The sequence below is a fragment of the Magnolia sinica genome, chromosome 12 (assembly GCF_029962835.1).
Source record: "Magnolia sinica isolate HGM2019 chromosome 12, MsV1, whole genome shotgun sequence".
NCBI lineage: Eukaryota > Viridiplantae > Streptophyta > Magnoliopsida > Magnoliales > Magnoliaceae > Magnolia > Magnolia sinica.
Window position 1 is genome coordinate 61,027,508 of NC_080584.1, and position 11,533 is coordinate 61,039,040.

The following is an 11,533-nucleotide window of genomic DNA, read 5'->3' on the forward strand; positions in this document are numbered from 1 at the left end:
CTATAACCTAACCTAACCTTAACCTTAACCTAAACGTATATCCGGTGATCGTGACCGCATATACATGCAGCCAACACTAGATTCTTGAACACAATTTTCTTTGTTGTCAAAGAAATCCACAAGTGCCACGAAAATCCAGAAAATGGCCTGACATCCATAATGGAATCATCGAATCAGCCTAACATGAGAGCAAAATTTTTTTTAAAGGTGCCAGAGCAATTCAAAATTTTATAATTAGCTTTGGGATTTGGGTGCATACCATAACAACAACAAATTTGTTAGTCGTAGGTTCCAGTCCGATGTGTGCTCCTGTTCAAAACAATGGAAATGGTAAGCACATGCATATAAATGCACATATATCGTGAAATGGAAGTAAACAGTTTAATCTACCTGGATAACTACAGTTTAGCAAATGTTTAATGAATGTTATTTTTCCAGTGGAGTACTGGCCCAAGAGCATAACCATTGGCCTAGCGTCGAAATCACTGCTTGTCTGCAAAAAGGAACCAGTCCCATAAGCAATTGATTATAGTTGACAGAAACTTTTGCATGTACCATCTAGCAAGAACAACATCTGCAACTTCTCCCACACAATCTCGAGTGCAGTTTCTAGGGAAAGAACATTAAAACATAAACTGATCAAATTAATTCAAGGTCCACATGTTTGCTATTGCTCACCAATAAAGGAGAAACAAAATCATTAAATCAATAGGTAACTTCCAGGGGCTTCAACTTTTCAATGTTTAGCTTCTTCAAGCCATCAATTATTGATGTGACAGAGCCAAGGGGTACTTGAACATGCAAAGAAATGTTAAAAGTAAAATTACCTTAGAAATAGGTGCTCTTTATGATAAACTCAATAACTATAGCAGAATAAAGGGTGCTGCATATCATGCATCAAACAATAAGAGAGTCAAGGTAGTGGCCAGAAAATATAGATATCATACTAATCCATCTCCACTATTAAGATTACAGTAAAAATAGAAACATTTAGATATCCAAATATCAGAATTGCACCAAAATTGCATGTATATGATAACTCCAGTACAAATGAGCCAACAAAAAAAGGCCAAAAAATGTAGAGCTCAGTCCATTTGGGGTTATGTAAAAACTCCTTCCTAACAAAATGAAAATATGCAAACAGGATAATGGTGAACCACAAAGATCACCTTTTTTGAAGACTTTGATGTGAACCATTGGAATGATGGTGATTGGTACTGAGTTACTACATCATCACCAACAAGCTAATTAAAAAACCATAAAACCCACAAATTTCAACAACTGTCTTTCTGTATTCGTTAAAATGAGAGAAATTTTTTTACCATCTAGATCAGGATCGCTTTTCTTGGGTGAAGGCTTACTTTTCTGGAAAATAATCAATCCATAAGCAAGTTAGAATATTTATACAAAACTTACAAAGAACATTGCATATAACTTAGTAAAAAAAAAAAATCACATATGTACAACTATTAATATATCCAAACCTTCCAATAATGGATGTCCCAAATTCTCCAGTTCTGCAGAGAAAGGAAAGTTAGGTATCAATCCAGGTTTATGCTTATCAATGAATAAAGAACCATGTCAATAGTCCATTCTACTTTATCATAATTGACTTGAACAAACTTTCTTAGTGGGTGCTATGAAAGAATGAAGTTTAACATATGCTTCACCATTTACCTGCAGTAGCAAGAACATCCAGAGGAATTTCTTTTCCTACTTGGAAGGTTTAGGTTAAGGTTAAGGTTAGTTTATAGGTTATAAGTTTAGGTTATAGGTAGGTTATAGGTTAAGGTTTAGGTCATAGGTTTTGGTTTAGGTTAAGGTTATAGGTTTATGTTTAGGTTAAGGTTTAGGTTATAGGTTATAGGTTTAGGTTAAGGTTTATGTTAAGGTTATAAGTTATAGCTTTAGGGAATTGAGAATAGGTTAAGGTTTAGGTTTAAGAAATCAGGTTCGGGTTCGGGATCGAGTTTAGTTTTGGGTTTTCAAGTTTAGGTTTGAGATTAAAATTAGGTTTAGGTTTAGGTTTAGGGATTTGAGAATACATTTAGGTTATAGGTTTAGGTTTAGGTTAGGTTATAGGTTAAGGTTTAGGGAATTGAGTTTAGGTTATAGGTTATAGGTTAAGGTTTAGGTTATAGGTTAAGGTTTAGGTTTAGGTTATAGGTTTAGGTTTAGGTTAAGGTTTACGATTAGGTTAAGGTTTAGGTTTAGGTTATAAGTTATAGCTTTAGGGAATTGAGAATAAGTTAAGGTTTAGGTTTAGGTTTAGGAAATCGGGTTCGGGTTTGGGATCGGGTTTAGGTTTGGATTTTTAAGTTTAGGTTTAGGTTTAGGTTAGGGAGTTGAGATTAGGATTAGGTGTAGGTTTAATTTTAGGGTTTTGAGAATATATTTAGGTTTAAGTTTTATTTTATAGGTTTAGGTTATAGCTTTAGGTTTAGGTTTTAGGTTAGGTTATAGGTTACAGGTTTAGGTTATAAGTGTAGGTTATAAGTTTAGGTTTAGGTTTAGGTTAGGTTATAGGTTAAGGTTTAGGGAATTGAGAATAGGTGTAGGTTTTAGGTTTAGGAAATCGGGTTCAAATTCGGGTTTAGGTTTGGGTTATAAGTATAGGTTTAGGTTATAGGTTAAGGTTTAGGTTTAGGTTATAAGTATAGGTTTTGGGATTTGAGAATAGGTTTAGGTTAAGGTTATAAGTTTAGGTTAAGGTTATAAGTATAGGTTTAGGTTATAGGTTAAGGTTATAAGTATAGGTTTTGGGATTTAAGAATAGGTTTAGGTTAAGGTTATAAGTTTAGGTTAAGGTTATAAGTATAGGTTTAGGTTATAGGTTAAGGTTTAGGTTTAGGTTATAAGTATAGGTTTTGGGATTTGAGAATAGGTTTAGGTTAAGGTTATAAGTTTAGGTTATAGGTTAAGGTTTAGGTTTAGGTTATAAGTTATAGGTTAAGGTTTAGGTTAGGTTTTAAGTTTAGGTTAAGGTTATAGGTTTAGGTTATAAGTGTAGGTTATAGGTTTAGGTTTAGGTTATAGGTTATAGGTTATAGGTTAAGGTTTAGGAGTTTAGGTTATAGGTTAAGGTTTAGGTTTATGTTTAAGTTTAGGTTTAGGTAATAGGTTTTGGAATTTGAGAATAGGTTTATATTAAGGTTATAAGTTTAGGTTTAGGAAATCGGGTTCGGGATCGGGATCGGGTTTAGGTTTGGGTTTTCAAGTTTAGGTTTAGGTTTAGTTTAGGAAGTTGAGATTAGGATTAGGTGTAAGTTTAGGTTTAGGGATTTGAGAATACGTTAAGTTTTAGGTTTAGGAAATCGGGTTCGGGTTCGAGATCGGGTTTATGTTTGGGTTTTAGGTTTAGGTTAATTAGGTTATAGGTTATAAGTGTAGGTTTAAGTTTAGGTTATAGGCTATAGGTTTAGGTTTAGGTTAAGGTTTAGGTTTAGGTTATAGGTTTTGGGATTTGAGAATAGGTTTAGGTTATAAGAATAGGTTTAGGTTATAAGTATAGGTTTAGGTTTAGGTTTTATGTTTAGGTTAAGGTTATAGGTTTAGGTTTAGGTTATAAGTATAGGTTATAGGTTTAGGTTTGGGTTAGGTTATAGGTTAAGGTTTAGGGAAATGAGTTTAGGTTATAGGTTTATGTTAAAAGTTAAGGTTATAGATTTAGGTTAGGTTATAGGTTAAGCTTTAGGGAAATAAGTTTAGGTTATAGGTTTAGATTAAAAGTTAAAGTTTAGGTTATAGGTTAAGGTTTAATTAGGTTTAGGTTAAGGTTTAGGTTTAGGTTTAAGTTATAGGTTAAGGTTTATTAGGTTTAGGTTAAGGTTTAGGTTAAGGTTATAGGTTTTGGGATTTGAGAATAGGTTTAGGTTAAGGTTATAAGTTTAGGTTTATGAAATCGGGTTCGAGTTCGGGATCGGGTTTAGGTTTGGGTTTTCAAGTTTAGGTTTAGGTTAGGGAGTTGAGATTAGGATTAGGTGTAGGTTTAGGTTATAAGTGTAGGTTATAGGATTTTACTAGAGTAAACTCTGTGGGGTCGACCGTTATTTATTTATTTTATCCACTCCATTCATCCATGTTAACAGATAATTTGAGGTCTAAAGAACAAAAACGAAGAATATCCAAAGCTCAAGTGGACCACACCAAAGGAAATAGTGTGATTGAACCTCTACCATTTAAAATTTCTTGGAGCCCATAGAAGTTTTGGATCATGCTGATGTTTGTGTTTTCTATTCATTCATATATTTTTGATATTATGAACAACCTTTAACTATTTTTGGACAATTTGATCAGTCCAGATTGAAGAGTAAATAACTTCGGATGTTTAAATCAAAATTCACTCAAATTGTTGATGAATCTTGTTTGCCCAATATCTTTCTCATATGTAGCATGATCGGAATGAGAAACTAGTCAAATTGAGGGTAATGATCAGTGAAATAGAGTGAATGGACCAGACATGTCAAATGGGTCAAATATTCTGGTCAAAATTGTGACCTAACTTATTGACACCCTGAGAACCTAAGAATTAATGTTAGTAAGTTTTGTGGGGCCCATCATGATGTGTGTCGAACATCAACACTATGCATTTGATGTGTCCCCTTTAGCTTATGAGATATCTCAAAAGTCATCTGTATGCGAAACTCAAGTGGGCCATACCATCTAAAACTATGTGAAGACATCTCAAAAAATATGAGATGAACTTCATGGAGTGGTGCAGTATATAAAGTGTGTACACACACAGGCATGTTATAGTGATGATACCATAAAAGGTAGAACATCAAACATTTGTAGAGGAACCTAATTTCATTCAATAGATCTCATAAAATGAATCATAGCTAGAGAGTTTCCAAATGTGCTAAAAAATAAATCAGGTTCTGAGCAAAAAAAAAGAAAAAAAGAAAAAGAAAATATGAAACAATAGAGACTAGGCAAAAAGGAGGGAAAAAAAAATGAAAGAAAAGCATGAGTGGGTCAGTAGAACCAACACTTATTTATAAGAAACTTAATAGCAAGTAGCATTTAATGGAAGATTTTTATTTTCATTCCTCCTCACAATCTTGGGCAATGAGAAGTTTCATTGGCATTGCCTTCCCATATAGTAGAAAACTATGGAAATTTGGTCTTCAAAATTTAGTTAAATTTACACAAATGGAAATGGTGGCTCTTTAAGACACTGAGTCTTCTAACAGATAAATCCAATACATATAATTATAACAGAATAAATAAGGGGCTTTTTTGAAGACGCTGCGCATTAGCGCCTTTGACATAAGTCATAATTGTTTTCACCAATGATGTTTTTAACACAAGGTTTTGTGGACTTCTTGAAAATGGATTTTAGTGTGATCACTAATGTGTATGGTGTATATTTAGGGGAACCTTCACCTTGGCAAAGTCCTTTGGTGGATGTGTGATAGTGTTTTCAGCCACACACCCACCCACTCACTCCAACCAGTAGTTCAGTGACCCAACTTTAAGACCTATGGATGAAAAATCAGCTCCATCTGTGGTTCAGGTAGACGGTAGGGTTGAAAACAGTGCACAGACAACACTCACCCTCATAAATATTTCCCTTAGTATGGCCCACCTGAATCACAAATAGGGCTGGTATGTGGGCCTTGGACCTAACATGAGAGGACACACTTGGTGGTTGGGGTAGATTTCACATCAGCACATGCATGGGGCATCTTTGAGTTATTGCCATCCAAAAATAAAAGTGGGGCCTACGATCGCCAACATTCTTGCATAAAACACATGCATGGGGCATCTTTGAGTGAATCCAAACTGCACAACTTGAGACTAAAATCGCTCTTTCAAATCTGGAAGGTGAAATTCCTAATTTTAAATCATTGTTTTCTGTGGTGTGGACCTCTATATGAATAGATGAGTGTAATTGATCGGATGATTAGGATCCTTTCAAAGGCATTCATCTTGCTAGCTTTACAGGCAGTTTTTGTTAAATTTCTTAGCCGATATTTGTGAGAAATATACTCCCTTCATCTATTTTTTTCAGCTCATGTTAGGCGATGAGCCTGAAAAGCGAGACATCTAAAATTTAGGTGAGACTAACTGCTGGCAAAATATAAGAGGGAAATGCATAGTGTTGAAACCTTCCCAGGGTCCACCAAGATGTTCATATGCCCTCCAGATCATTCTCAGTGGGATGAACTACAAATACAAAAATATTAACCTAGCCCAAAATTTTTGTGGCCCCATGAATGTTTCAATAGTAAGTGTTCAATCCCCACTATCTCCTATCGTGTGGCCTACTTGAATTTTGTATCTGCCTCAATTTTGGGGTTTATTTATAACATGAGCCCGTAAAAATGGATAAATAGGGTGGATTTCTCATAAACATCATGGTGGGTCCACTACCAAAAAAAGGGTAAAGGATACAGACCACATAAGTTTTTGCTACGGATTTAAACGTAGGTAAATACTACGGATTTAATCCGTAGCTAAAAAGGTACCACACCATTAATAATTAACGGTGGCGTAAGGGGCTCTATAGGGCCTAAAAAATATATGTGTTCTATCTAAGCCGCCTATCTATTTTGAAATATTATTTTAGGGCATGAAACTAAAAATCAGCTAGATCGAAGGCTAAAGTGGACCACATGGCAGGAAACATGGAGATTAAATCACATGTACTTCATATGGTGTGGTCTACTTGGGACTTAAATATAATTTTTTTTTTGGATTATGAATTAAATTTTTTTAATAAAATTAATGGACAGAATGGATTAAGCAAATACATCATGGTTGGACCCCACGGAGCCCCTGACAGGACCGTCCATGGTCCCTACGTCCAAAAATGGGCACGCGCTCAAAACAGAGCCGCGCCTAACTTTTGCCCTAGCTCTCTCTCTCTCTCTCTCTCTCTCACTCATTCCCTATTCCATTCTCTCATCTTCCTCCCTCTCTCCATTCCCTTATCCTCTCATTCTCTCTCCATTCCCACCGTCAGCACTCTCAATCTCCCTCTCCCTCTCTCGAGCTCCCTTGCCCTCACCGTATCCCTCTCCCTCTCTCTCGCTCCGGCGCCCTCACTCCCCCCTAACATTGAGGCTTCTTCCTCTTCAAAGGTTCCCTCTCCCTTACATTTCTATGGTTTGGGTGATTTCCTTATTACTACAACTTGAATCTAAGATTAATTACTTTTTTTAAAATTATTATTATGTAAGAGAGGTTGGATTATTTCTCGAAGAGAGAGAGAGAGAGAGAGGGAAATGGAGAAGATGATCTGCGGAAGAATTTCTCTTTCACACAATCACGTTTTCAACTCTTCAAAACCAGGTTTCTCGCTATTTTCTTTATTAAAATGAGAAGATAATGATTCCCTTTGAAAATAAAAGGCATTCTGTTACTGAGATTTTGTATCTTGTTTCATTTCTTAGTGTGCCCAAGTAATGGAATATTCAAAAATATGAATGAATCAATGGAAGAATCAAGATCGTTTTCTTTCTATTTTCTACTTGTTTCTAATTTGTTTTTATTTTTCCAGAATGTGTTTTTGTTTGAAGTGGGTTTTTGATTTTGTGCTTTCTTGATACATTGTGCACTCTTTAATTTGATTGGATTTATCTATGTTTTTTTTTTTTTTTTTTTTTTTTTGAATTTAGATTCATTACTGTGGCAGTGTGTTGAATTATGCATCTGAATCTTGTAATTGGGTGTATTAGCTTGTCTTCCAATCTTTATGGTTCGTTTGGATGTATGTAAATTGTTTGAGTTGTGTAAATCATTTACAGCCTATCCTGTTTGTCTTTAAGCTGTAAATGATTGTCTTTGTTTGGATAGATTGTAAATTATTTAAGTTCTGTAAATGGAGAACCGTTAGTTTATAAATGGAGAGCTTGTAAGTGCAATCCTCTGAACTTTTCGCTTGTAACTGAAATGGGGTTAAATGCTGTAAATCATTTACAACCTATAAATGATTTACAGGCAAAAAAGGCCATCTAAATGTAGGGATTGGTTACAGGCATCCAAACGATCCCAAGTGGGAAGCGACTTATAGTTGGTGTTTGGGGAAGGAAATTGGATGAGAAGTCACTTCCTTGTAAGTGACTTACACCTGAAAGTCACAAGTTCAAAATTTACAGGCATCCAAATGACTCCTTACTGTTGATGAACATGTTGTAGACTAGATATGGTTTATGTGAAGAAAATGAGATCGGTTGGGTGGTCGTGCTTATACATTTCCTCCATGTATTGAATGGCCTTATTTAGTTGCTTTGAAGGGAAATCATGCTTCTTAACTCAATTATTCATTTCCTTTGATGAAAATAGTCATTTGACATACACATATTGGAGAAGAGACTTGACCTGCAAGAAAGTTTCCATAAGAATCCATCCCCCTTTACAGGCAGATTTTTCTATCCAAACACCTATGCGTGAAGTGTTTACCTATAAACCCCTTACAACTATGGATTTTACAGGCATCCAAATGACCCCTTATGATAATGACTCAAGACAATCTAACCAGATGCTTTATTGTGATAATTACCGAAAATAGAGGCAACGTAAATGTAAAGACATCAAGGTATTCTTAAATATAAAGAAAGAGACAGGGTGTATCCCCTCCCCTAAACCAAACCCTTAGGGAATTTTTTATATAGTGATTTGAGTTGTAATTTGTAAATGATGCTAGTGAGGTTAAGTTAAAGCATTTAATATTCTAGCATGCTTATTTCACAATGACTTGGCTCTATTTTCTCTGAAGCTCGGTTAACAGTGAGGCTCTCTCTCTCTCTCTCTCTCTCTCTCTCTCTCTCTCTCTCTCTCCGAAGTTCGGTTGACTATGAGGTCTCTCTCTCTCTCTCTCTCAATCTCTCTCAATCTCAATATTGATTTAGGGATTTGGGGATTTAGGGTTGGATGATAAATAAACCTTACATTGGACCCTAGGAAGTTTTTAATGGTGTCCATGGACCCCATGACTATCAATGGAATGGGCTACGGTGGGGCCAATACATGTATACGCTGTGGGGCCCACTATCCCACGTGACAGTGGCCCACCATAGAGTTTATTTGCCATCCAATCTGTTGTTAGTCTAAAATATGATGTTTGGTGGGTTTTTTTCCTATTTATGACACTTGAGTAGAAGATCAGAATGGTGAAAAGGGTGGGCTGCACCAAGAAGATCAACAGGATGGAAAATTGGAACAATCTTTACATCAGTTGGGTTGCACCTATCCAATTGATAGACCATCATCCTTGAAATGATTTCTAGTGTGTCGTTTGCCTGATGAATGGACCATCCGGGTTTTATCCTCTGTTAATTTATATGATGCGACCAACTTTTGCAAGGCATGGCTATCAAAACCTTATTAGAAATGATTTCCAGGGTGTAGTCTGCCTTGATGTGTGTATTTTGTATCGACCCTATCCATCCGTGTTTTTAGATCATTTTGGGACATGATCCCAAAAATGAAGAAGATCCAATTACCAGGTGGACCATAATTTAGGAAACAGAGATGATTGAACATTCCTACCATTAAAAACTTCTTTGGGCCCACCTTAATGTTTCCATAGTATTTATTTATTTGCCATCCAATCTGTTGATAAGGTGACAAAAGCCTGGATGATGGGAAAAAACAAATATCAGCTTGATCCAAAACTTGTATGGCCCATTAATGGTCAATCATCACTATTTCCTATGTTATGGTCCATCTGATAATTGGAACTGCTTCATTTTTTAGATAATGCCCTAAACTGATCTGAAAAGTATAATAGTTTTATCAAATTTATTGAATTGATATTCTTAGTTATGTTTGGTATTATGTAGATGGAATTCATGTATATAAAAAAAATGATGTAGAGATATGAGATCAATTTTAAGAACTCTCAAATGTGGCTTATATGATGTTTATATGAAATTTACCTTGATTAGTAGATGCATCACTTCATTTTAGTAGGGTCCACTAATTCTTGAAGTCAAATTCAAGTCATTTTTTATGCAAGTTATTGACTAAACTACATACACATTTAAAAATTCTCATATGTAGCCCATCATGATGTTTATGTAAAATCCACCCTAATCATCGGGTGCACTACCCTATTTTAGCGATAAGGACTAAAAATTAGCCTGATCCATGATTTAGGTGGGCCATTCAAAATAAAATAGTAACACTCATCCTCATTTAGGGATTTGGGGATTTTAGGGCTTACAAATTTCTTTTTTTTCTTTTCTTCTTCTATTTTTTTTTAAGTTTTATTTTTTCAATCTTCTTGCGTAGGCATTGCAGGTTGAAATGTTGGGCTGATGAGCGGCGAGAGGCTGCCCCACTAATTTTTGTAGAGTAAGGACAACATCTATGCCTCTTTTTTTTCCTTATCTTGTTTCTTTATGACCTGTATGAATGTAGTTTGATGGTTGTTAGAGTCTATGGCTATTTGGCTAGGGGTAGATCTTCTTTATAGGTTTTGCTTCCCCTATGTGCTGGTTTGGGGATATATGTTTCACTGAGATTGACAAGATTTGCTTGAAATTGATGGAGCAGACCCGGATGTGCGTCGGAGCTATCCGGATGTTGAGCGGGGGTCCCTAGAATGTGGGAACCGCTGTTATGACAATGATGAAGTTGTCCATTTCTTATGGACAACATTGGAGTGGCCTGGCCATTTAGATATGGACAGCATTAGAGTGGTCTAGCCATTTGGACAGGTCGTGTTTATTTATTTGCTCGAAATTGATGGAGTAGACCCGGATGTGCGTCAGAGCAATCTAGATGTTGAGCGGGGGTCCGTGGAAGGTGGGAACCACTGTTATGACCATGATAAAGCTGTCTATTTCGTATGTACAGCAGTGGAGTGGCCTGGCCATTTAGACAGGTCGTGTTTATATCTGTATTTGCAGGGACCACACCCTTAACCTAAACCACACCCTAAACCTATAACCTAAACCTAAACCTTAACCTATAACCTAAACTTTAACCTACAACCTAAACCATAACCTATTCTCAATTCCCTAAAGCTATAATCTATAACCTATAACCTAAACCTAAACCTAACCTAAACCTATAACCTTAACCTAAACCTAAAACCTAAATGTATTCTCAAATCCCTAAACCTAAACCTACACCTAATTCTAATATCAACTTCCTAACCTAAACCTAAACCTAAATTTGAAAACCTAAACCTAAACCCGATCCTGAACCCGAACCTAATTTCCTAAACCTAAACCTTAACCTATTCTTAATTCCCTAAAGCTATAACCTATAACCTAAACCTAAACCTTAACTAAAACCTATAACCTAAACCTTAACCTATAACCTATAACCTATAACCTAAACTTATAACCTATAACCTAACCTTAACTTAAACTTAAACCTAAACCTATAACCTAAACCTATAAATTAAAACCTAAACCTAAACCTAAAACCTAAATATATTCTCAAATCCCTAAACCTAAACCTACACCTAATCCTAATCTCAACTCCCTAAGTTAAACCTAAACCTAAACTTGAAAACTGAAACCTGAACCCGATACCGAACTCGAACCAGAACCCGATTTCCTAAACCTAAACCTTA

General features: G+C 35.6%; 2 long non-coding RNA genes across 2 annotated transcripts; both read right to left on the reverse strand.

Annotated features, from left to right (window-relative positions):
* Nucleotides 1–267: 267 nt before the first annotated feature.
* Nucleotides 268–792, reverse strand: LOC131220564 (uncharacterized). Its single transcript, XR_009158682.1, has 3 exons — nt 679–792; nt 391–493; nt 268–309 (listed from the first exon to the last, which is right to left on the reverse strand). It is a non-coding gene; the product is annotated as an uncharacterized LOC131220564 (long non-coding RNA).
* Nucleotides 793–1,167: 375 nt separating this feature from the next.
* LOC131220565 (uncharacterized) lies at nt 1,168–1,720 on the reverse strand. Its single transcript, XR_009158683.1, has 4 exons — nt 1,678–1,720; nt 1,465–1,517; nt 1,323–1,365; nt 1,168–1,225 (listed from the first exon to the last, which is right to left on the reverse strand). It is a non-coding gene; the product is annotated as an uncharacterized LOC131220565 (long non-coding RNA).
* Between the last annotated feature and the right edge of the window lie 9,813 nt (nt 1,721–11,533).